The 27,091-nt window shown below is 43.5% G+C and overlaps 1 pseudogene; it reads right to left on the bottom strand.

The window, feature by feature from the left end:
• The window catches only part of LOC128850243 (junction-mediating and -regulatory protein-like), a 135,454-nt pseudogene extending 127,195 nt beyond the window's left edge, over positions 1 to 8,259 (bottom strand).
• Between the last annotated feature and the right edge of the window lie 18,832 nt (positions 8,260 to 27,091).

Below are 27,091 nucleotides of genomic sequence, written 5' to 3'. Positions count from 1 at the left end.
CAGGAATGTGGAATCCAGTGCGGGAAAGTCCCGAAGAGTTGTGATGAGAACCTTGTATCTGCCCCTTTCGCGTGCTCAAGAGCGTCCGGCCAGTTGTGTGACAGCATAAGGCGCATGAACAGCGGGACATAACCAATTAGGATTTGTTTGTTAGCGCGTGCACTATTGGGATAAGTATATAAGAAGTGTAAGGTGTATGAATAAATGAGAACGATCATACTCATATTGAGACTCCATCGTTACTCCGGGTCCGCCTCCCACTCCGACACTCTGCTGTCAAAGTAATTGAGAAACACACATTGGCAATGTCATTTGTAGCATACCATTTGGCTGCCTTTGACTCCAGTTTGTTTTAGGATAAGAGGAAATGGGTTTGAACTAAAAGAGAGTAGATTTAGACTACATATAAGGAAGAATTTTTTTACAGTGGGGGTGGTGAAGCACTGGAATAGGTTGCTCAGGGAGGTGGTAGATGCCCCATCCCTGGAAACATTCAAGGTCAGGTTGGACAGGTCTCTGAGCAACCTGATCTAATTGAAGATGTCCCTGCTCACTGCAGGGGGGATTGAACTAGATGACCTTTCTGAGGTCCATGATAGTCCACTGTTAACCTCCATCTTCTGTCAGACTTTTGCACTGGCCATATGGGACTATTGAAAGGTGAGTTAGTCTTTTTGATCACTCTTTGGATCTCCCGTTGATGAATTAGCTCATGGATGGGAACTAGGGAATCTCATTTGGTGCAATATTGCCACTGGTGCACCATCATGGTAGCCATCGGCATCTGCTGTTCTTCAACACACAGCAACCCCACAACAGAGGGTTCCTTTGAAATTCCTTGCAAGGTAGACAGCTCTTCAGTCTTCTCTATATTCATAGTAGCTACACCAAAGGCCCATTGGTACTCTTTTTGATCCTTGAAGTACCCTCTCTTGAGGTATCCTATGCCAAAGATACACGGGACCTCTGGGCCAGTAACAATAGGGTGCTTTTGCCACTTTTCCTCTTTTAAGCTCACCTCAGGCTCCAACACAGACAACTCTTGGGATCTCCTTGTCACTCCAGAAATCCAGACGGTTTCCTCCCTCTTATACCCTGATGGCATTAGGGTACACTATGTACTGGTATCCACCAAAGACTCATATGTCTGTGTATCTGATATACCAGGCCACTGAATCCACACAGTTCGGTAAACCCTGTCATCCTTTCCCTTTGACTGGCCAGAGGCAAGGATCCTCTATTCCCGGCCAGAGTATTCACTGTCTGACACTTGCAGAGTCAGATCAGAAGTTCCCTCACCAAAATCAAGGGAGATGATCTCAGTTCTTCTTCTACATCTAGGGGATTGCTAGTTGCCTTCTATTGTCTCAACAATAAGTGAACTGACAGCCTTCTTGGATAGCTCCTTATTAGCAACTATCTTTCCTCTAAGTTTGTGTGCACAGGTTTCTAGCTTTGAGGGGGGCGCACCATCCTGCTTCCTAATGTCCTTTCCCTGGTCACACAGGAAGAACAAGAGGATGCCACATGGCATGTGTCTGCTCCTGACAGCTCCTGACAGGTGAGATTCAGGCCCATTGGGATGAGAAGGATGAAAGATTCTCTTTGAAACACTGGAGCCAGCAAGACAGTCTCTCCACAGTTGGCGTATTGAAGTCTGTCCAGTCCATCATTGCCAGGATGTTGGAATATGCTGCTGCTGCATTTTGGACAAACCTCCACATAGCAGGTGTACACTGGACATCACTTGAATCTTTGAAGACCTTGTTGTTATCCAGGTCATTGTAGATGACTTACAGCACTGCTAATTCTCTCAGGTATTGGATACCTTCCTCAACAGTAGTCTATTTCCCTTGGTAATTCACAAGATCTTCCTTGAACAAATATCTTGTAAAACACTCAATAGGAGTTGCCTCCAGAGGCTGTGGATTGTCGCCTCTTTTCTGATTCCTTTGTCAAATCCTTGGTCCCTAACGAGAGTTCACAACTGCTGGGCTTCCTTATCCTCTACATGTTGACTGTTGGCCCCAGTATCCCAGCATCAGAGAAACCAGGCAGCAATATGATTGCCTGGCTGGCAGCTGTAATATTTCCACATATCTTGATTTTACTCATAGTTAGGGACCAGGTAGTTTCCACCTCTTGGATGGTTTCTTTCACTTCTTTCTCTTGTTTCCTTGACAAAGGACCAGCTTCCTCATCAGACCCTTCCTCCTCCCTTACCAAGCAACAGTATGGACCTGTTGACGTCTGTTTTTGACTACTGGGGCAAGTAATGTAGTTGGAGTTTGGGTCCCTAACCCAACCATGGCATCCTCAGATGTGGTTTGGGTCCCTGTCTCAACCATGCCAATAATCAAAGTCATGGAGATCAGGGGATGTCCCTGAAGACTGAAAGAGGGCAAATGTTATATCCACCTACAAGAAGGGCCAAAAAGAGAACCCAGGAAACTACAGGCCCAGTGTTATTTCAGTCCCTGGGAAAGTAATAGAATCATAGAATCACCAGGTTGGAAAGGACCCACTGGATCATTGAGTTCAACCATTCCTAACACTCCCTTAAACCATGTCCCTAAGCACTTCATCAACCAGTTCCTTAAACACCTCCAGGGAATGTGACTCAAACACCTCCCTGAGCAGCCTGTTCCAGTGCCCAATGACCCTTTCCATGAAAATTTTTACCTGATGTCCAGCCTGAACCTCCCCTGGCACAGCTTGAGGCCATTCCCCCTTGTCCTGTCCTCAGTCACTTGGGAGAAGAGGCCAGCTCCCTCCTCTCCACAACCTCCTTTCAGGTAGTTGTAGAGAGTAATAAGGTCTCCCCTCAGCCTCCTCTTCTCCAGGCTAAACAACCCCAGCTCTCTCAGAGCCGCTCCTCATAAGACTTGTTCTCCAGCCCCCTCACCAGTTTCGTTGCTCTTCTCTGGACATGCTCCAGAGCCTCAACATCCTTCCTGTGGTGAGGGGTCCAGAACTGAACACAGTACTCAAGGTGCGGTCTCAACAGTGACGAGTACAGAGGGAGAATAACCTCCCTGGACCCACTGGTCACACCATTTCTGATACAAGCCAAGATGTCATTGGCCTTCTTGGCCACCTGGGCACACTGCTGGCTCATGTTCAGTCGGCTGTCAACCAACACCCCCAGGTCCTTCTCTGTACAGCTCTCCAGCCACTCTTCCCCCAGTCTGTAGCACTGCATAGGGTTGTTGTGCTCCAAGTGCAGGACCCAGCATTTGGCCTTGTTAAACCTCATGCCATTGGCCTCAGCCCAGCGGTCTAGCCTGTTCATATCCCTTTGCACAGCCTCCCTACCCTCCAGCAGATCCATGCTTCCACCTAGCTTAGTGTCATCCGCAAACTTGCTGAGAGTGCACTCAATGCCTTCATCCAGGTCATTGATAAAGACATTGAACAGAGCTGGACCCAGTACCGAGCCCCGAGGAACCCCACTTGTGACTGGCCTCCAGCTGGAGTTAACTCCATTGACCACCACTCTCTGGGCCCGGCCATCCAACCAGTTTTCCACCCAGGAGAGTGTGTGCCCGTCCAAGCTAGAGGCTGACAGTTTCTCAAGCAGAATGCTGTGAGAAACTGTGTCAAAGGCTTTACTGAAGTCTGAGAAGACTACATCCACAGCCTTTCCCCCATCCAGTAGTCGAGTCACTTTTTCGTAGAAGGCGATCAGGTTAGTTTGGCAAGACCTGCCTTTCGTGAACCCATGTTGACTGGGTCTGATCACCCGGTTCTCTTGCATGTGCTTCATGACAGTACTCAAGATTACCTGTTCCATGACTTTCCACCTGTACTGAGGTCAGACTGACAGGCCTGTAGTTCCCCGGATCCTCCCTGCAACCCTTCTTGTAGATGGGCACAACATTAGCCAGCCTCCAGTCTAGTGGAACTTCCCCAGTCAGGCAGGACTGCTGGAAGATGATGGAAAGGGGTTTGGAAAGGACATCTGTCAGCTCCTTCAATACTCTTGTGTGGATCCTATCTGGCCTCATAGACTTGTGGGTGTCTAGCTGGGCAAACAAGTCTCTGACCGCCTCCTCTTGGATCATGGGAGACACATTCTGCTCCTCTAACTCCTGGGTTTGTACACAGAGGGAACAACTTTCCTTGCTATTAAAGACTGAGGCAAAGAAGGCATTAAATACCTCAGCCTTGTCTTCATCCCTTGTCACTGTTGTTCCTTCTGCATCCAATAGGGACTGAATATTCTCCCTAGTCCTCCTTTTCTTGTTGATGTATTTGTAGAAAGACTTTTTATTATCTTTCACAAACTTAGCCAATTTGATTTCTAGTTGGGCCTTAGCCCTCCTTATATTTTCCCTGCACAATCTCACTTCCTCCCTGTAGTCCACCCAAGACACCTGCCCCTTCCTCCAAAGCTCATAGACCTTCTTCTTTTTGATATATCCCAAAATCTCCCTGCTCAGCCAAGCTGGCTTTTTCCCCCGCCAGCTCCTTTTCTGAAACATAGGGATGGCTTGCTCCTGAGCTGCTAGGATTTCATTTTTTAAGAGCACCCAGCCCTCGATTTCATTTTTTAAGAGCACCCAGCCACCCTTGCCCTGAAGGACTGTCTCCCATGGAACTTTGCCAACCAGCCTTCTGAACAATCCACAGTATGCCCTCTGGAATTTTAATGTGACTGTTTTGCTAATCCCCTTCTTTATCCCACCTAGAACTGAAAACCCTATCATCTCATGATCGCTTTGTCCCAGGCATCTCCTAACCGTCACATCCACCACAAGACCTTCCCTATTCTCAAACAGCAGGTTAAGGAGGGCCCCCTCCCTTGTTGGTTCACTAACCAGTTGTGTGAGGAAGTTGTCTTCCACACACTCCAGGAACCTTCTAGATTGTTTCCTTTCTCCTGTATTGTACTCCCAGCAGATATCCAGAAGATTGAAGTCACCCATGAGGACAAGAGGTAGAGATCTAGAGACCATCCCCAGCTGTTTATAGAAGAGCTCGTCAGCTGCCTCCTCTTGGCTGGGTGGTCTGTAGCAGACTCCCATCACAATGTCTGCCTTCTTGTGGGCTCCTCTGATTTTAACCCATAAGCACTCAGTCCCTTCCTTACAGTAATCCAGCTCAAGGGTATCGAAGCACTCTTTAACATAGATGGCTACCCCACCTCCTTTTCTACCCTTCCTGTCCCGCCTGAAGAGTTTATATGGCAACGACATCATAGTCACCTTGCCATACAACAGCTTCCAGTTCCTCCTTCTTATTGCCCATGCTGTGTGCATTGGTGTAAATGCACTTCAGCTGGGCTGGCGAACCTTCAGCCCTCATAAAGGGCATAGAGTTCATTCCCAATCGACTGGTCCTTGGAATAACTAACTCCACAGTTCCAGTTTCATTCTTGCTGTCCCCAGCTGTACTCACCCCCTCTTGCTCTGTGGTGGTGTGCTGGTGGTCCACCCCAGCACATCATATCTCATTCGCTGGACTCCCACTACCAGACTCATTCCCAACTAGCCTGGTCTCCTCCCCCTCCCCCTTCAAATCTAGTTTAAAGCTCTATTTAAGAGCCTAACTAGATTTTTAGAAAGTACTTTAGTCCCCCTTGGAGACAAGCGTGTCCCATCCCTAGTAAATGGAAATGAGTTCTCCTAGGAACTATCACAAACCAAATGAAGCAGGTGATTGGGAAAAGCCAGCTCAGATTTACCAAAAACAAATCATGCCAGACTAGCCCAATCACCTTCTACAACAAAATAACACCTTCTGTTGACTTGGGGAGAGCAGTGGATGTTGTTTACCTGGATTTCAGCAAAGTGTTCAACACTGCTTCCCACAGCCTTCTCCTGGACAAACTGGCAAGATACAGGCTGCATGGGTGATCTGTGAGATGGATATGAAACTGACTAACAGGTCGCACTTAGAGGGTGATGATCAATGCTTTTTACTCAGGCTGGCAGCCTGTCACAAGTAGAGTCCACAAGGTTCAATTCTGGGCCCCATGCTGTCCAGCATCTTCATAAATGACCTGGATGATGGGATTGAAAACATCCTCACACAGTTTTCTGATGACACTGAACTGCATGGTGACATGGACACTCCAGAAGGGAGATCCGTATAAGAGAAAGACCTGGACAGGCTGGAAGAGTGGGCTAGCAAGAACAGTATGAAGTTTCACAAAGACAAAGTGCAAAGTCCTACTCCTGGGTCAGAATAATCAGAGAGCCCAGTACAGGCTAGGATCTGTGTGGCTGTGGAGAAGCCTTGCTGAAAAGGACCTGGGGGTCCTGGTGGACAACAAGCTGAACATGAGTCAGCAGCAGCAACAAAGGCAAATTGGATCTCAGGCTGCATCTGCAGGGGCATTACTATCAGAGAGAGAGATGTGATCATCCCACTTCACTCAGTGTTTGTCTGGCCGCACCTGGAGTACTGTGTCCAGTTCTGGTCCCCACAATTCCTGAAAGATGCAGACTGACGTGAGGGTCCAAAGGAGGGCCACAAAGATGATCAAAGGGCTGGAGAATCTGCCCTATGAAGAAAGACTGAAGGAGTTAAGTCTTTTCTCCCAAGAGAAGAGAAGAGAAGAGAAGAGAAGAGAAGAGAAGAGAAGAGAAGAGAAGAGAAGAGTCAGGGAGGACCTCATCACAATATTGCAGTACTTAAAGAGTGGCTACAAAGAGGATGGAGGCTCTCTCTTTACAAAATGTTACATGGAGAAGACAAGGGACAATGGGTACAAGTTGTAATGGGATAGGTTTCATCTTGATATAAGAAAGAAATTTTTTACAGTGAGATAAATCAGTCACTAGAACAACCTCCCCAGGGATGTGGTAGAGTCCCCATCACTGGAGTTTTTCAAGACACAGCTGGACAGGTTGCTAGGTAGTTTCTAGGCTTCCTTTCCTATGAAAGGTTGGATGAGATGATCTTTCGAGGTCACTTCCAACCTGGGCTATTCTATGATTCTGTGAATCCCATTGCACTAGCAAAGCCCTACAAACAGAGTGTGAAATCTGGACCCTAAGAAGAAAAGCATCCACTGGGCTCCACAGAGGAGTGTTTCACTGCAGAATTTACCAAGAGTTCCTGCCAAGTCATCAGCTATGGTTTGATACCATAACAACTTGTTTGGGAAGCTGCCTTGGTTCTACTGCCATATGTTCCTCTGATGTCCTGTGACATAATCTGCTTTGCCAATTTTTCTATGGCTGCACAGAATCGTAGAATGGCTGAGGTTGGAAGGGATGGCTGGTGTTCCTCTTGTCCAACTCTCCCAGCTGAAGCAGGGCCACCTAAAGTCAGTTGCTCAGAACCATGTCCAGACAGGTTTTGAGTAGCTCGAAGGAGGGAGATTCCACAACCTCTCTGGGCAACCTGTTCCAGTGTTCAACCACCCTCACAGTCAAGAAGAGTTTCCTTATGTTCAGAAGGTTTCCATTTATGCCCATTGCCTCTCATCCTGTCAATGGGCACCACTGAAAAGAGTCTTTATCCATCTTGTTTGCACCCTCTCTTCAGATATTTGTACACACTGATGAGTCCCAGCTCTCTAAACCTTTCCTCATAGGAGAGATGCTCCAGTCCCTCAATCATCTTTGTCGCCCTTCATTGGACTCTCTTCAGTAGCAGTATATCTCTCTTGTACTGTGGAGCCTGGAACTGGACACAATACTCCAGGTGGGGTCTCACCAGTGCTGAGTAGAGGTGAAGGATCACCTCCCTCCACCTTCTGGCAGCATTCCTCCTAATGTAGCCCAGGATACCATTTGCCCTCTTTGTTATGGGTTGAGCTGAAGCAGAACCAATTTTCTAACTTTTCAGCTAAGCCTCTTCTAAATAACTTCATTTTCTGAAAGATAACATGTTTTTCAGACAGTGTCTGTCTCTAGAAGTGATAACGTAATATTTGTAGTTATCAACAAAGTAATGGGGCATTGGTATGCAGGAAGGCCACTGCTTATATTTATTCCTATAGAAACCAAGGCCATCCTGGAGTTGCTGGAATGCTGTAAGTCAAAGGGAGAAAAAGACTTGCACCTGCAGGGAGGAGCGGACAGGACAGGTGACCCAAAACTGACCAACAGAGTATTCCATGCCATATGTGTCGTACTCAGTATAAAACCAAGGGATCACGAGGGTCAAGCTCTCTTCTTCAATGACCAACGTCCAGTGAGAACCTTGACCATCTGTCTGTTCCCAATCCCAATTCATCTGTTCCTGAATGCAGTTACTGTATCTAGCTCCTGTCTGCCACTGAGTCCAGCCCAGGACTTTCCCCATGCCTACCCTGAGGTTTCAGTGGTGATGTATAGTCATCTGGAGGCTCAATTTTGTATATTTATAGATTATATTACTATTTTATCATTAATGTTATTTTCCTTTTTATTATTATTGTTTCATTAAAGCTGTTTTAGTTTCCAACCCGCAAGTCTCTCTCATTTCCCTTTCCCCTTTCCCTTGGGGTGGGAAGGGGAACTGGAACAACAATTGCCCCATGTTTAGTTGCTGACTAGGTTGGGCTGGGGGGGCTAAACTGGGGCAATGACAAGGGCACATTGCTGGCTCATGTTCGATTTGATGTTCACCAGGATCTTCAGGTTCTCTTCTGCCATGCTGCTTTCCAGCTGGGCAGTACCCAGCATGTACTAGTGCCTGGGGTTGTTCATTCACTAATTGAATCAGTTGATAAATTTTTAAAAGGACCTTTGTGTCTCATTTTTCAGTGAAACCATAAAAGTAAAGGGGGAAAAGCAAAACAAAGGAAAAAGGAAAAAAACAGAGGTCTGCAAATTCTCCAAACACTGTAGGGAAGCTGGCAGCAAAGATGATCTCCAGGAATTCACTGTACCAGGGGCAGCAAGTCTGAGGTTGAAATGGCTGATAAAACTTCATCTTTTTAGTGAAACCTCAAATAGTCAAATGCAACTCAAAATTAAGTTAAAAAAAAGAAGAGACACATTCTAAGAGCTCATTATTCTTTTTCAAAGTACAGCAAAAAAGTAGCATGCAGATAGATATACTACTCTTCCAATTTTTGTACTCAACAAGATTCCTGGAACAGGTTCTTTCATCTTCTGTCTCCTTTCCCTCCAAACTGAGGAAATCATCACTCATTTTTACTTATTACATGCAGAGGTGACCCACAAGGTCCTACTGCTTTTCTGGACTTCCAGAGAGGGAAGACATATCATAGATGTGGCATATTAACATGCAGGGACTCAGCTTTTGTTTCAAGCTAAGACCAAGTTTATTGTTACAAGCTCATATTTATACCTTGCTAAAAATGTCAACACCGGTCCCACAAGTCCTTCATAAAAATTTCCACAGCATGTTTTTCTCCTTCCAAGTTCCTCGTGACCACTACTATTGTTTTCATGCCTTCTTGGTTTTGCCACCGATGCTGATTATTCTCAGGCTGGCAGCTCACTTGATATCAAATGCTCTGCACTCCTGCTCCAGAGGCCCAACAACACTCGTGGCTATTTCTTGCTCACTATCTTTTCTGACATCTCCCCCTTTTTTCTTTTTGTGAGCTACTAATATTTGTCTTAACGCACTATCAATCAAGCTTTGCACTAATTTGATTAAGCAAGGCACACAAATCAATATGCTACAAAAAAAAAAACCCAAGTAAAATCATAAAATCTATCACAACTAATTTTATAATCTAAGGTCCAAATCCAACAAAAAGTCCTGCAAATGTATTCCATTCATTCTATATTTGCATTTTTTCTGCTAGACCTTCTAAGGTGTTAATACTTTTATGTATAGATTCTGAATGATCTGATAAATTAATCAAAAGACTAGATAAAACTGCTGATGTGGCATTTGTTTGATGACGGTGAACTAAAGTGTGGTTTTAAAACATAGAAACATTTGGAGTTAATAATGCAAATTTGCCTAATGTACATGGGCCTTCTGAAATACAGAAAGGAAATCCTGCCCATGCTCTATCTCCTCAAATAAAATACATTTCTTTTGGTAATTGCAGGGAGATGTCGTTGGATTTGATATATTTGCAAACATGTAATCACATCATATGAAATAATTTCTACACACACTAAGTAAGGAATTAACATTTTATATAAGTGTTTCATTTTTGCCTATATAACTAAAATATTTACTAAAATCTGCTTTTATCACACATAATAAAGAACATCATCTATCAGCAAACCTACTAAAGAAGTGCTAAATGGATTGATTAGTGTTGCTACCAACAAACACAATGAATCTTGCCCTGCCGCATGGGTTGGGGTTACCCAGATGTTTTCTTTGGATTGTGCGGGGATTCATGGAATGGTGGTTGCACAACATGAAATTCCCATAATTATTGCAACGCAGGTCTTACACATCTTGCTGGCATCCATTGTGGTCCACGATTTGTAGAGACACAAGCATACCCTCACCCCCACATTATTAACAGCCATGGACCTTCCCATTGTCTTGTTTCTAAGTTACGTATCATCATTTTGGCTTTACTCACGTTATCATTTGATTTCACGATAAAATGTTGCTCTATTGGGGGAATATTGTCTTGGCAGCGATTTAAAAAAATTAGAACATACATAGTTTTTAATAGACTCTCTTGAGGGGCATATCACATCCTCCACCTTTTTTTTGTTTTAACAACATATTTTTTAATGTACCATGAGCTCATTCAACTATGGCTTGCCCTGTCGGTGAGTGATGCCCGTGACATGTGTGATTCCGCATCGCTGAAAAAAGGATTTTGTTATATTTGAAACATATCCCGGGCCATTGTCCATTTTTACTGTTTTTGGCACCCCCAAAATAGCAATTGCATATAATAAATGTTTTTTTACATCTTTTGCTCATTCTCCCATATGTGCGGAAGCAACAATGCAGGTAGAAAAGGTGTCAATTGACACATGTACATATTTTAGACATCCAAACTCGGGGATGTGTGTTACATCAGTTTGCCATATTTCAAGTGGACCTAATCCATGAGGATTTACACCATTAAAAGTAGTGTTCGGGATTAGCTGACAATCAGGACACATCTGTACAATTTGTCGAGCTTGCTCATGAGTTAACAGAAACATTTTCCTAAGGACTGTACTACCTTGGTGATAAAAATCATGTGACATATATGCTTGTTGTAATGTATCTGGAATGATTACAGGGGCTGTGAGAGTATCAGCTCGGCGATTGCCTTCAGCCAAATATTCTGGTAAATTTGTATGAGAACGTACATGCATTATAAAATGAGGTTCATGTCGATTGTCTAACAGGTATTTCAATTCCTTTAAAAAGCACATAACTGTCCATTGTCTACATACTTTAAATAGGCATTCTCCAAGCGTGAAACAATGCCAACAACATAGGTGAAATCAGTAACAATGTTTATGGGTTGTGTAAACAGCTTAAAACATCTAACAACTGCAGTCAATTCCACAATTTGAGGTGATCCTGACACTTTACAAATGTCCGATTTCCACATGCCTTGTTTGGCCCTCCAAACAATCACTGATTTCCCAGTTTTCCCTGATCCATCCGTAAAAAGTGTCAACACTTCCTTAAGAGGGATATGACTCAATTTTGTGGTAGGAATTAGGCTCATACACTCAAACAGACTCAAAAGAGGACTCAGAGGATAATGAATACTGATTTGTCCTTTAAAGTCTGCTAATGCAATTTGTATAGATAAGGAATGTTGCAAAAGCCAGTCTACTTGTTGTTGAGTCATTAGAACATAGATGGTAGAGGGATCCGTCCTATCCAATTCCAATAAACAGTTGCAAAACTTTTGAATTAACATAGCTAACATTTCATGCTGAGTTACTGTTTTAGAAAACTGATGTGGTAAAAATATCCATTTTAAAGGTCTAAATTTGTCAGACACCTTCTACCCACTGGGCTAAAACTCCAAACAGTTGGAATTTGGCTAAAAGAATATATAATTCAATTGGGGTATTTAAACATTTGCGAAATATTTGTTTCTGACTAAGCTTTTCAGCAACCTTGTCCAATGCAACCAGAGAATCTTTGTCTAATTCCCTGGGAGAGGTTAATCTTCTTTTAACGACATAACAAAGGATGTAATTCTTCTGTAGTGATGCCTAACAAGGGGTGTACCCAATTTATGGCTCCTAACAATTTTTTCACATCGTTCAATGTCTTTACAGAATATAAAAGTTTAACTTGCTGGGGTTGAATAGTTTGTTCTTGAATTTTCCACCCCAAATATTTCCAAGGAGGAATATTTTTTATTTTTTCCTGGTGCGACACAAAGACCTACTTGGGTAACAGCTACTGTTACAGCTGCTACAGCTTTAGCTGTCTGTTCTGGAGTGGAGGCTGCAACTAAAATGTCATCCATATAATGATAAATCAGGGCTTGGGGATATAACTCACGAACCAGTGATAAAGCTTTTGCTACAAACCACTGACAAATTGTTGGACTGTTACATATGCCTTGTGGCAATACAGTCCAGTGATACCGTTGGCTTGGTTCTGCCCTATTAATAGAAGGAATAGAAAAAGCAAAACAGATTGCATCCTTTGGATGCAATGGAATGGTAAAAAAACAGTCTTTCAAATCTATAATAGTTAAGTTGGAGTTTTGAGGTAATATTGGTGAGGGCATTCCTGGTTGCAATGCTCCCATAGGTTCAATAATCGCATTTATTTTTTGCAAATCCTGTAATAAATGCCATTTTCCACTTTTCTTCTGTATTACAAACACAGGCATGTTCCACGGGCTGGTAGTTGGTACGTATCCAGCTTGTAATTGTTCTTGCACTAAATCTTTAAGATTCTTGTTGCTGAGGGGCCACTGTTCCACCCAAATTGGCTCATCTGTAGTCCAGGTAAGAGGAAGGGTGGTCTGCACCGCAGTGGCCCCCGTTAAAAATGGGTGCTCAAAGTCAGATCCCATTGTGCTGTGCAGTCTCTACCCTATAAGACGGTGGGAAGTGACAGAACGTATGGTTTAACAGTTGCCACACAACCTTCGGGTCCTATATGGATGATTACGGAGTGTAAACTTTGTCATGGGCTAGTCACTCCCCCCACTCCCATCAGAGCAATAAGTGGTTCGGCCAATGGCCAATCTGTCGGCCATTCTGTTAAAGAAAAAACTGTTACATCATCACCACTGTCTATAGTACAGGCAAAATATTGTTCTCTATTGCTCTGTGAGTGTCGTACTTTGCAGGTTAACATTGGTCGTTATTTTTGTAGTTTCTGTGTCCATAGAATCCCGGGCTGGTCAGTTGACCCAAAGCCTCCTTCTCCGCGTATGCAATTTGCTGCGTGGGGTACAATTGCTTGAAAACAAATCAACTGAGCAATTCTAGTGCCCTTTGGTATAAAGCAAGGAGGCATAGGCGTCCAAACCATTACTTGTATTGTTCCTGTAAAATCGGCATCAATCAGTCCTGGTAAAACAAACAATCCTTGCTTTGTGACAGATGATCGTCCAATTAACAGTGCACTAAGTCCGTTTCCTAGGGGGCACTTAACAGCTGTAGGGATGAGCTGAACTGCAGTGCTTGTTAATTCTGTATCACTGGCGGTGGCCAGGTCCAGCCCTGCACTTCCTGCTGTGCTGGCACAGAGCTGGCTTGCATTACAGAAGGGTTCTGAGAGGGTACTTGTATCGGGGTGTGCCCTCTCAGTACTGCGCTCGGCTGCATGTTTCCCTGTGCCCCCCAAGGAGCTAGTGCCCAACTGTCTTTGTGAAATCTAGATCTGCAGGTGTTTGCATAATCTCGTCCTTTTTGGAATCACGGACAGATTCCGGGACCTTGATCTAGTCCTTTGATTTTCGGACCTACATGGCCCCTATTTCTAGAAGGACACTGTCATTGCAGATGTCCTGATTTTCCACAAGTGAAACAAGTTCCCCTCTGCCTAGGTGTATGCATGGCCGCAAAAGTATCAGCTATTAAAGTTAGGTCGTGAGATTGAGATCCGACATTTTGGCATACTGACATCATCTCAGTAAGTGACGGGATTTTATTTTTTAAAGGCCACAAAATTTTCTGACAGTCTTCATTTGCATTCTTTATTGTCTACCTGCTTATTTAAGGCTTCTTGTAGTTTGTCTAAAAAAAGACATATATGGTTCTGTAGCTCCTTGTTGAATATTAACAAAAGACTGTACGTGAGTCCCAGCATCAGGGACATTTCTAAATGTCTTCAAGACTACTGTCCTGAACTGTCCCAGCTTTCTTGCTTGAATACTGAGCAAACATCAAAAGAAGGCTTCTGATCCCAAGCCCATGCCAAAAGCCTGTAGTTGTTGCAGCCCTTCCATTGGTATTATAGCTTGGGCTACATTATCAATATAATTGCCCTCGCCCATTAAAGCGTTGAGCCACATATACCACAAGGGACTATCCTGTGGGCATTGCAAATTATCCAGGGCTGCTATAGTCGCCTACTCCCTCCATTTTGATGTAAAGATAATATACTGCATAGGAGTCATAACTAATCGGGCAATTGATTTCCAGTCCTGCAGTGTAAGATGGTATGTGTCACCGATACCTTCTATCAAATTTAACGCAAATGGAGCAGTTAGTCCATTTTCTTTTACAGCTTTTCGAATCTCCTTTATCACTTCATAAATAATTGGTTCCCAGCGAGGACCGGTGTCCTGTGCATAGATCACAGGAAGAGCTTGCAACACTTCAACCTCCCCCCTGCCACTGCGCCTCCCTCCTGACTTGTGCCCATCTGTCTGAGGAACAGGGTAGAAATAGGTTGGCATCCCCGCCGGAGGGTGCAGAGGCAAGCGCAGCCAATTTAGGGAGGTGGGGTGTTAGTGCAGCTATTGACGGTCCTGCACTCACTTCTGAATCATCGCTGTGCTCTTTGGAGCTGGCAGGCACCTTTAGTGCTTCAAAAACAGTCTGCTAGCAACTGAGCAACTTAGTAGATCAAGTCGCTTGATTCCATAGTCGAACTCTGATCTTATCCCAGGTTTCTTGCTTGAATGCTGAGCAAACATCAAAAGAAGGCTCCTGATCTCAAGCCCATGCCAAAAGTGCTTTAAGAGTATTAGTTTCTAGCATTCATTTTTGTTTCTTTAAAATATATTTAAATAAATCTATTACATCTTTCTGTTCCTGGGTTGTCGTATTCCCCATCACCTTATCGGCAGCTCATCTTCCATCCAGCAGGCAGGTGTCTACGGGTGCACCCTGGGCTTCGTTTCAGCCCCTCCAAATGTTCTGCTGATGTACGCCACTGGACTGTGCTCCTCACACGAGCCTCTGTTCAGACCCTAAATCAGGCACCATTTGTAGCGTATTAACTCAGCTTTCGTTTCAAGCTAAGACCAAGTTTATTGTTACAAGCTCGTATTTATGCCTTACAAAAAATGTCAACACCGGTCCCACAAGTCCTTCATAAAAATTTCCACAGCATGTTCTTCTCCTTCCAAGCTCCTTGTGACCACTGTTATTGTTTTCATGCCTTCTTGGTTTTGCCATCAATGCTTGATATCAAACGCTCTGCACTCCTGCTCCAGAGGCCCAATAACACCTGTGGCTGTTTCTTGCTCACTATCTCTTCTGACAATAGTTGCAAGGCAACACAATCAAACATGTTAGAAAGTTCTCAGATTCCTTGAGAGTAGCAACCAGATATTACTGGATCCTACACATAATCTGACATCTCTCTCTTCACCCTACCCACTCAAAATGCCATGAATGTAGCTCGTGGAGATGTTCTAAGTGCAATGGAGATTTTTCCCTTCCTATAAGAAGGGCTCCTACCTCCACCTTGCAAGAACAAGCAAAATTTCGCTTCTGTCTTCTCACAAAAGCCACAAAGTTGGAAAGTAATATAATTTCTAGTTCAGAAGGGAGCTGGACTGCTCAGGTCTGGAGGGGAAAGTGTACCTTTGCTTTGTGCAATCTGCCTGGCTCAAACCCCCATTCAAATTCCTTGCTTACCTGATCATTTTGTTTATATTATGTTTTAACTTTTATTTTTAACAGAAAAAAATACCTATGTGTCAACTTTAGCTAACACAATCATTCTAAAGAACAGTTTCTGAAAAAGTTTCTTCTTAAGTGTTTGATTTCCTGAGATCGCACTTCAGTCAGAATTCTTCTCTCAAAACTTCTCTGCAGGTGATATCCCTGCAGTATGATTGCCTAAGACTTGCAGAAAAATACATGCTTATATAGAGCATGTCATGATGGAGGATCCTCTTTCTACTCTTTATTACACAGTACAGGTGAGGGAAAAGCTTGCAGAATTATCTAAGCTTGATTTGGAGGTGTCAAAGTTTGTCAATACAAAATTATTGCTAAATACAGGGTCCACAAACTACCTAAGACACATGTGCACAAACCCTAGAAGTCAGAGTTAAATATCTGACTGAGTTCAAAAAATCTTCCTCCTCAATCCATGGGGAAGGGAAGGGAGTGGAGGGAAAAGTTAAGTTTGGGAAAAAAGAATTCCATAAGAGGAGTGAAATCCAGGTATTTTTTGCTATATAGGAAAAAATTTGAAAGACATTCAGGATATTTTTCTTCAGAATGACTAACTAAAGGAAAATCAAGTGATAAGATAACATTTTATAATTTCCATATCTACAAAGAAAACATTGAGTTAAGCAAACTCATCAAAATCTTCCAAGAAGTTGCTAAGTGGACAGTATCATATACAAGAGGACTGAGAAAATGCAAAAGCTATTGGCACACATCAAAATACAGAGACCATTAAAACTGCCAGAAATCCCTTGAATTTTATAGACAATGCTGTGGTACGCACAATCTAAGATGTTCATAAAATAGTAACAGAAGTCAATATTAATTCTTTCATGCTCTAATAATATAAATTTTCTATGTTGCTGAAGTGACAGGGCCTGATCGACAGGCCTGAAATTATATGGAGGACTGACGTATCCCTCCCCACCTTGAAGCTGCTGAAGAGGGCTGCTGCTTTGCTGAGTTGAGGGGTAGAGAGGGGCCAGACGGAGGTCTGGTGGCCACTCCACATTAGCGTCCATATCAAAGCCCACCTGTGCAGCAAGGATGACTAGGGGAGAATGAACCATTATGTCTCTGCCACTCATTTGCCTATCAGGATGACTAAACTGGCACCTGGTCATCCCCTCCCATATCAGATTTACACCAGAGCTACAGAACAAAGACTCAGAGGTGATCCTCAAACAAAAGTATTAATAAGATTTGTGAACAGAAATCTACATATGTTGTACTTGGATGTTTTAGACTATGAGTTTTTTGTGATGGAAACATCCTGATCTACCATCCTGGATTTTCTGGATTCTTACACATTGGTGGGGATTGCACTGACAGGAAGCAATCCACTGTGTCCCTTACCATCAGGCACCACTGACAAAAGTAGAGGAGATGGGCTGACTGGTACCCTAGATGTTATCACTCCAGAATGGACTATAAGAGAATGAAAGGAGCAAGCCTTAATCAGAGCTTCCTCTCAGCTGGTCTGAGATCCCCCACCGACATCAACAATCTATGAACACTGAACACTGGAGTGCTTGCAGAAACTTCACTCACAGCGACTTTTTCAAGGAAACATCTAAAGACTTTATCACTGAACTCTGTACAGGTTGTATAGTCCCTCATAAATCCTTATAGGATGCTAATATTGGTCTAGACTTAAGCTTATATTCTTGACTTAGAATTGTAACATTATAGGCAATAAACTAAATGTTTAAATACAGTTCTGGGTCCTACTCTGTCTCCCTCGGGGTGTGACTATGACCCATGGAGGATTCGTATTGCATTGCTATGTGCATTGCTCAGTCTGTAACTTTCCACATCGCTATCATCAATAGAGTTGCACTGTGCTATTGCTAATATATAAGAGTCTGAGGAAGTGTTTCATTATCAGTAGAATTGTGCTATGTGAAAGACAGAGGAACTGGACAGGAATGTTGTGTTTCTACAGCCCCTTAGCTTAAAGCTAAGAAATATCCGACTGCTTATTCCTCTCCTCTCCTGGGACCTTGGCCACATTCTAGGAGGAGGGGGGGCGGCAAGCAGCTGAGGCCAGACTCCGCTTTCTGGGGTAATGTAATTTGTTTGTTTGATGGTATAAAGGCTAAGCCCCTCACAGCAAGGATTGGGAGACCTTAGTCATGAGTGGATGCACAGCGTGATTTCCCAATTGCCTTTCTCCGAATTCACACTGAGAAAAAGAAAGGGCCTTCCAGCGACTGCGGATCTGGATGATGTTAAAAGAATTTATGATGTATTTCTTTTGATCACTGTACTTATTCTCTTATGTTAATGAATGGACACATTGCCTTCACAAGCTGCTACTGGTAACTTGTGATTGATCACTACTAATCATTTGTCTTCTTTCTTGCTGTAATAACTTGAGTAAAACTTGATTTCACAAAGTTTGGGCCTTTATGATGAAGTTTGCGGATGACACTAAGCTGGGTGGAAGCATGGATCTGCTGGAGGGTAGGGAGGCTGTGCAAAGGGATATGAACAGGCTAGACCGCTGGGCTGAGGCCAATGGCATGAGGTTCAACAAGGCCAAATGGCGGGTCCTGCACTTGGGGCACAACAACCCTATGCAGTGCTACAGACTGGGGGAAGAGTGGCTGGGGAGCTGCACGGAACAGAAGGACCTGGGGGTGTTGGTTGACAGCCGACTGAACATGAGCCAGCAGTGTGCCCAGGTGGCCAAGAAGGCCAACGGCATCTTGGCTTGTATCAGAAATGGGGTCACCAGCAGGTCCAGGGAGGTTATTCTCCCTCTGTACTCGGCACTGGTGACACCGCACCTTGAATACTGTGTTCTGGACCCCTCACCACAAGAAGGATGTTGAGGCTCTGGAGCGTGCCCAGAGAAGAGCAACGAAGCTGGTGAAGGGGCTGGACAACAAGTCGTACGAGGAGCGGCTGAGAGAGCTGGGGTTGTTTAGCCTGGAGAAGAGGAGGCTGAGGGGAGACCTTATTACTCTCTACAACTGCCTGAAAGGAGGTTGTGGAGAGGAGGGAGCTGGCCTCTTCTCCCAAGTGATGGGGGACAGGACAAGAGGGAATGGCCTGAAGCTCCGCCAGGGAAGGTTCAGGTTGGATATCAGAAAAAAATTCTTCACAGAAAGAGTCATTGGGCACTGGAACAGGCTGCCCAGGGAGGTGGTCGAGTCGCCTTCCCTGGAGGTGTTTAAGGAACGGGTGGATGAAGTGCTTGGGGACATGGTTTAGGGAGTGTTAGGAATGGTTGGATTCGATGATCCAGTGGGTCCTTTCCAACCTGGTGATTCTGTGATTCTGTGATCCCATCCTTCCGATGTGGAAACTACACCACTCAGCTTGGTGTTTTGCAGAATCAAACCCTATAACCCAAAATGAGTTATAAAGCAGGTATGTTTATTTCCAGCGCTGGGGTGCAAGGGGGTTCTCCTCCTAGATTGCACACCACATAACAAACAGCTACTTATAGTGTAAAGACATGCATAGTTATAAGTGCCTACTACCTATTCATAACTTTTCCCCGCTTCGTATTATAATTAGTTCTGGAAGGTTCGCTCCAGTCTTGCGCCTGCATAGTGCCTCCTGGTGGTCGTGGGCCAGGGTCTTAGGGATGAAGTAAGAAGTCTTCCTCAGGATGAAAAAAGGTTTTTTTCCTTGAACTGTGCACAAGCACAGTCTCTTCTGGTTGTTTTCCATCTTTCTGCATTCCAATACCCACTTATCAGTAAACTTCTGTTAGCTGGCTCTTTCGTTGTCAACTTCCAAGGTCTTCAAGGCTCTCTATGTAGAAGATGGGTAGGGGGTTAGGAATAGTTTGTTTGCTTGTTTGTTTGTTTAGGGTTCTGTTTGGGGGGGATGTTTACTTTCTGCTTTTTTTAACTCATAAACATGGTAAATAAGATAGCAAAGGATGTGGCTAGGCTACTCTCATTGCAAATATTAAGATTTTGGCTGCAAATACATTTCATAATAACATTATAGGATAATAATACATTTAGGCACAAATATATCAGTTGTGACACATTTTTTGCTATACAGCTTATGTCAGGCTTTTCATATGAGATAAGGTTTCACAGAAATTTTAAAGATGCAATTATTACACAACACTCTTCTGGATACGACCTAACCTGGTTTGTATTTCAAACATTATATTTTCAAGAATGGGGTTAAGACATTTTTCCTGAGCCTTCTCAATGGGTTCACTTTATATCATCATGCAAGTAATTCTTGAGAAAAAGGACTCCCAATATGCCAGGTCTTGAATGTGTATTCCCACACATGAACACATGGTGCTACGAGAAACCTCTTGGAAAGCCATCCACTCATTATATTCAGCCTCTGTGAAAATGCTAACTTAAAAGAAGTGGTGAGAGCATATTTTGGTACTGTTGGATACCAAGTTGAACATAAGTCCGCAATGCATCCTTGTGCTAAAGAACGCCAACAGCATCCTGGTTTGCATAAGGAAGTGTGTTGCCAGCAAGTGAAGGGAGGTGATCATTCCCCCTTACTCATCAATGGTGAATCCACATCTGGAATTCTGTGTCCAGTTATGGATTCTCCAGTGAAAAAGAGACATGAACATGCTGGAGACAGTCCAGAAAGGGGTCACAAGTATGATGAAGTAACTGAAGCATCTTTTCTACCAGGAAAGGACTAGAGAGTTGGAATTGTTTAGCCTGGATAAGAGAAGGATTAGGTGGGGATCTCATTAATATATGCAAATATCTGAAAAAGGATCCATAGAAGGTGGAGCCAGGCTCTTTTCAGTGGTGCCTAGTGACAGGACAAGAGGCAATGAGCACAAATGGAAACACAGGAGGTTCCCTCTGAATATAAGAAAACTCTTCTTGATTGTGAGGGTGGTTGAACACTGGAACAGGTTGTCCAGAGAGACTGTGGAACCTCCATTCTTGGAGAGATTCAAAACCTGTCTGGACATGTCCCTGGGCAACTTTAGGTGGCCCTGCTTGAGTTGGGAGGTTGGACCAGATGATTTCTAAAGGCCTTTCCAATCTTAGCTGTTCTGTGATTCTGTCTTTGAGACAAACTGTATTTTTAGCAGAAGCTTGGATCTATGAAACATTCTAACTGTTGAATGGCAGAAAAAAGAAGAAAATCACATACTGATTGGAAGACCCTGACAAGTATGAGATGATAGAAGCTGTGGTGGGCTGTGGATAAAATTGGAGACTAACTAAAAGGAAGAAGCAGGTGAAGCTATCACTAACCATCTTCATCCACATGAGAGTCAGGCTACTGAACTATATTGCTCAGCTCAGCCTTGTCTTCTGTTTTCCCAGTGGGACCAACATTATGTAGTTGGACAAGGGCAACAGGTCACCTTAAAGCCCCTTCAATACCAAAAAGATTCAAATGCTCTGTTTAAACACCGTTTTACTCTCCTACTCACGAACATAGCAGGAACACAAAAGAGCAAGAAGGAAACTCTTCCAAGAAAGGGAAGACAGAGTGAAGTTATTTAACCTCTATGGTGAAACAAATGCATGTTACAGGGGGGTCAAGGACTCATCAGGAGAGTAGTTTCAAAGTAGCCACACACTATCAAAGGTAAGTCTTGAAAACATTTACTGAAGGCGAATGAGTCTCTCCAAAAAAGTCCAACACTGCGTGATTGATATACAGTTCCCTTATGCTTTGAATAGTGTCAGTGAGGCTTGACCCTGTGGTCACTCATTTTCATATATAGTAAACAGAATGAAAGAACCAAATGCGTGTAGCTTTGTAAATGCTACAAGAAGAGTATGAGGTGCACACAAAACTACTTGCATTGTCACTCTAATGAAATAGAAACAAGCAGAAGAATGGAGAGAGGGCAAAGAAGGGAATTAATTTGAGTATTAGAAGACAGTATAACTAAAGGTCTAAAATTACAAAAAGAAAACTGAGACATCCTTACCCCTCCAAGTGATGCTGTAGGTTTTGAAACTTGAAAATAACCACCACCACAGTTTCTGTATTCTGAACTGAGTCTTACTTTGCTGTTTTTCAGTATGAACTCTGTTAAGCTTTTTACAAGTTTATTGTTTTCCACTAGGGGTTAATTGTTATATAATAATAACTAAAAGATAATGCTTTCATCTGCATATATATTTGAAAATACTTTAACCTCAAAAATATTATAAATAACCAAGGACATTGATAAACAACTGTAGAAAATATATTGGAACAAACTGGACATGCTGCAATCCTAGAAGCCTGCTTGCACAACCCTGCCTATGACGATCAGTAGAAAGGAATGTGCTAAAGTATCAATGTTTAGACACAAAGGCCTATAGTCAGTTCTTAGATACAAAGCCTTAGTATAAGGCTTCGAGGTTGTGATGTTTTCTGAGAGCTTCGCTATCTCATGAGAATGAGGAGGCTGGCTTGATAAAGTCAGAACCAGGCATGGGAACCGGGTGCGTAGTTCAACAGTGTGACTTTACGATTAGAATATGTTGTAAATATTCTGATTCCATGGAAACATGCACTCTGATTATCTGTATAAATAGACCCTCAGATGTTACAATAAACCAGCATTGATTCATACCTCTAGGAGGAATCGTTCTTTGACTCCGGGACTCCCCTCCCCCAACAAACAACACAGAAACAACTAAGATTAACCTTTTAATAATTTTTAAGTTTGGAGATTCTTATCATATTATACCAGGTACTAACAATAAACTTCTCTTCCATTTCTCTTTGACTCTCTGTTTTTTCATATTCTTTCTAAAACAAAACAAAATCCCATATATTTAAAATTGTTTAACTGCAGACAACAGTAAATATTAGAGAAGCACAATCTATACCCCAACATGAGGAAACACAAAAGATCTACTGGGAAACATGGAGATTATTACCTCTAATGAATGGAACATTCTGCCACATTCCTGAAACTGATTTTTCACTGCCTGAATCTCAGGATCTACACCCTGGTTTTGTTTAGGATCTAAGGTGTGGATAACCTGTGAGAGGCAAAAACCAGTTTGTTTTTAAATTCAGTGTTGAAAAAAAGGCATCAAGGCATTATAACCACGTAAGGCAGATTAAGAGACACAAAAGTGACTTAAAACATGTCAATAAAATAAAGTAAAATGACGTTTTAAAATGTCAAACAAAAGAATGTGTATTTTTAAAAGGCTGACATACAATCACATCTTTCCCCTCATAAGACAGAGGCTCTAAATTGTCAGCTGGAATGATGGAGACTATCTCTAAACAACAATCATGAAATGTCACATGTTATCTGTACTCTAACAAGACTGTCAAACAAAAGTGTTGATAGGAGGAAGCAAGACCTTGGAGGTTCAATATCTTGGACACAAGAAAGCAGTTCCTACTCCCATTCTGCACTGCCATGGGGTCAGAGCATGTGAAACCTTTCCTTGAAGCCTTTTTCTCTTTATAGCTTAGGATTACTCATCTGTTATTTCTGAACTTGCTCCTCACTGCAAACTCAAGGACTACTTCTATCTGGAAAGGGGCTGTAATTCAGGGATCTGGAGTATCAGTAATGCAAAATTTAGAAGGTTCTGCTACAGCCAGGAAGAATCCATGGCAGTGCATGTGTGATGAAGTTTCTGCCACTAAGTAAGATGAGGAAAACAACTAACTACATTCTTATGTGGCACTCATCAGAGGCAGCATGTGAATACTAACAAATACTCAAGAATGATTCCAGTAAAGGACAAGGCTTTTAAGTCTGTCCTAGAAAATAGCTGAAAATCTTTTAAAAAACATGTGAGTCCTAGCATGGACATGACTTCAATCAAACTGCATCACTCACTGATGAGCCTGGAAGAACTTCTACCAAGAAACAGGTTATCATAACATCAGGAAGGGGTTAACATCATCTCGGTGTTATCCACTGCAGAAGGATGGCTCATTATTTAATAGCAGTGAACAATCCAGGGTTTGCTGTCTGTAGCTAGGCCTGACCTTGAGATAAGATAAAAGGGAGTAGAATACAGGAATGTGGAATCCAGCGCGGGAAAGTCCCGAAGAGTTGTGATGGGAACCTTGTATCTGCCCCTTTCGCGTGCTCAAGAGCGTCCGGCCAGTTGCGTGACAGCATAAGGCGCGTGAACAGCGGGACATAACCAATTAGGATTTGTTTGTTAGCGCGTGCACTATTGGGATAAGTATATAAGAAGTGTAAGGTGTATGAATAAATGAGAACGATCATACTCATATTGAGACTCCATCGTTACTCCGGGTCCGCCTCCCACTCCGACATCTGGTAGCAGAGGATGGTTACAGGACGCCTTTGACTTCTCCGAGACTGCAGTAAGCAGCTAGAGGAGGGGAGTGGGAAAACAGCAGCTAAGGGAAGCGCTGCCTGTGCATAGTCAAGGTAGACAGCTGGTGTGAGGTTGCTCCTCAACCCTTAGGGATAATTATGGAAACAGAAGCTGCAGCAACGCTACTTGTGGGAATCCCCTCTAAGAGAGGGCATGAACTGCCCGCAAAACTGCTGATAAAACTTCTACATTTAGGTAGAAAATGAGGACACTTTACTGATCCGCACACGATGTTTTTTGTTACGGAGTGGCGAGATTATGGAGAAACGTTGTGGCAAAAGACTATATCAGGAACAGACAAAGAGGAAAAGGAAATTAAAACTGTTCGCGGGGATTGGAATTTGGTGTTGGACACTTTAAAAGAGATGAAAGCGGAGAGGGAGGTGGCTTGTGCAGCAGCCCAAATGCTGGGACCTCTACCTAATGTCGAAAAAAACCCAGCCGGGGCGGGTTCGATTTCACGTTTATTCGGATTGCCTGCGGTGAAAGGCATGAGAGGAACTATTTGCAAGAATGTTGGCGAGTTAATGCGAAAAGCTGAAACAGGGGAGAAGGAGGGGGAGCGCTGGTTCGGGAAGGAGGAAATTGATGCGTTGGGAGACACAGACTGAGAAAAAGCAGGAAGTACCCAAGGGTGGCTTTAGTTGCCGCCAACGTTCCTGTGCTCCTCCTTCGGTACAGCCTTCTGCCCCCCCCAATCGAGGAATTAACTCCTCCGGTGCCGCCTTCCCCTCCGCCTCTGTATCCTTCATTGTCGCCGAGCAAGCCTTACCGCCCTGCTTATCCACTACTCGACCGGCTTTATTACGGGGAGTGCGATGGAAGGGAATTATCAAAGATGCCATAGTGCAAGGCCAGTGGATGTCACCTAACAATAGTGAGGGGCTAATGCCCTTAGCCTTTCCTGCCGTCCAAGAAAATGGACAGGGGAAGTGGGAACCGCACGATTGGAAGATTTTACAACAGGCACATGCCACCGTGACCACATATGGGCCGAAATCCGAAGCTGCGCGACAGATAGTGACCTGGATTTTCTTAGTAGATTTGATGTGCCCGGATGATTGTCAAAATTTAATGAGACTACTTTTGACCCCGACTCAACTTTTGCTATGGCAATCCTCATGGCAGCAGCGTGCAGTTACAGCAGCAGCACGTCGCCAGGATCCACAGGATCCCCATAGGGGGGTAACACCAGATATGCTCACTGGTCAAGGTCAATATGCTGATACCAGAGTGCAAACCACCTTTCCTGAGGATATGCTGCGCTTATCCACCCAATTAGCTTTAGAAGCCTTTTTGAGCCTACCAGGACCTAGTGCCCCATCGTTTGGTAACCTGGTGCAGGGTGCAACAGAGAAATATACCCACTTTGTTGATCGACTTTGGGATAACGTCATGAACCACCCTGATCTCTCTCCTGAAAGTAAAGAGCAAATGTTTCGAGTACTGGCCTTCGATAATGCCAACAAGGCTACCAAACAGATTCTAGCCGGGCTCCCAAACGGAGCCAGAGTGGAGGAGATGCTTTTAAGAGTAGAAAAAGCTGACTTTTATAAACAAAGTAGCTCTGTTGCTGCCGCAGTGCAGGGAGCTGTACGTGAACTTGTGCAATTACTTGCTACCGCACCTCAGAAAGGAAGGGGCTGTGTGCTAAAGGGAGGAAAGTCATCAACCAACCAACCCTTCCACGGGAAGTGTTATCGATGTGGGAATGAAGGACATTATTAATTATAATACCTGGATTGATCGACGCAGATTATACAGGGACGATACAACTCATGGTGTATATACTTTGTCCACCTATCTTTATACCGGCAGGTAGTAAAATAGCACAGATTGTGGCCATTGAAAGTATCTTACCTTCACAGTCCCGAGTGGAATTCTATAGGGGCGACCGAGGTTTTGGATCTACAGGCCCTGCTGTTTGCTTTACCACTAAACTACATCAACGGCCTGTATTAACAATTGGGCTGCTCCGTGACAATGAGAATTGACAGATTCGAGCCATGTTAGACACTGGTGCAGATATCACGATAATCAGCTGTGAAACATGGCCTCGACATTGGCCAGTGGAGCAACCTTTATCAGCTATAGCCAGAGTAGGAGGACACTCTCTCCCACAGATCAGTCGGGAACCGATTCAACTAGAGTTCCCTGAAGGACAAAAGGCTGTATTAAAAGTATATGACAACCAAGGACTGTTACCTGTTAAACAATTGATACAAACCTTATTTTGTAAGATATGTGCATATTGTAAGTGTTGTATGTGTTCAGTACCATGTATAGTTTAAATATCCATACCATCGTGTTATTCTTATTGACTGGTCGTAAACAATATTGTATAGGTATATTAAGCCAGGTCTCAAAAGAGTGGTTCTGTGTGTGTATGCGTGTGTGTGTTTAAAGTGCTTTAAACGTTTGTAAGATTTGCAAATTGGGCTTTGGTTATAGGAGTTTGAGCCTCTGTTTGTTTCGATTAATCTTAAAAATGCAACTCTGAGACCTTTCTATCTCAAACGTCCACTAAGCCGTCAAACAGGTAGATTTACCTGAGACCTTTGAAGTGAAAGGCTGCAGAGGACACAATTTCAAACTGAAAAAAAGCCAAACCAAACCAAAACAAAAAGAACGTAGACAATAGAAAAAGAAAATGGAAAAAACCCCAGCCCTGTGGCTGTGTGTGAGGTTTTTTTCCCCCTCCCCATTCCTCCCCACCCTTACTCCTGATATGTGAAGGTTTTTTGTTTTGTTTCAGCTTGGCAGTCCTTATCTCTCTCTAGGGGAGTAACAATTTATGAAGAACGCTCTGCATTCCAGTGTCCGTTATAAGAACCATTTGATGAACTGGCACTGCAG

This window comes from Cuculus canorus, chromosome W (genome assembly GCF_017976375.1).
Source record: "Cuculus canorus isolate bCucCan1 chromosome W, bCucCan1.pri, whole genome shotgun sequence".
Classification (NCBI taxonomy): Eukaryota; Metazoa; Chordata; class Aves; order Cuculiformes; family Cuculidae; genus Cuculus; species Cuculus canorus.
This window is presented reverse-complemented; position numbering and strand designations above follow the sequence as displayed.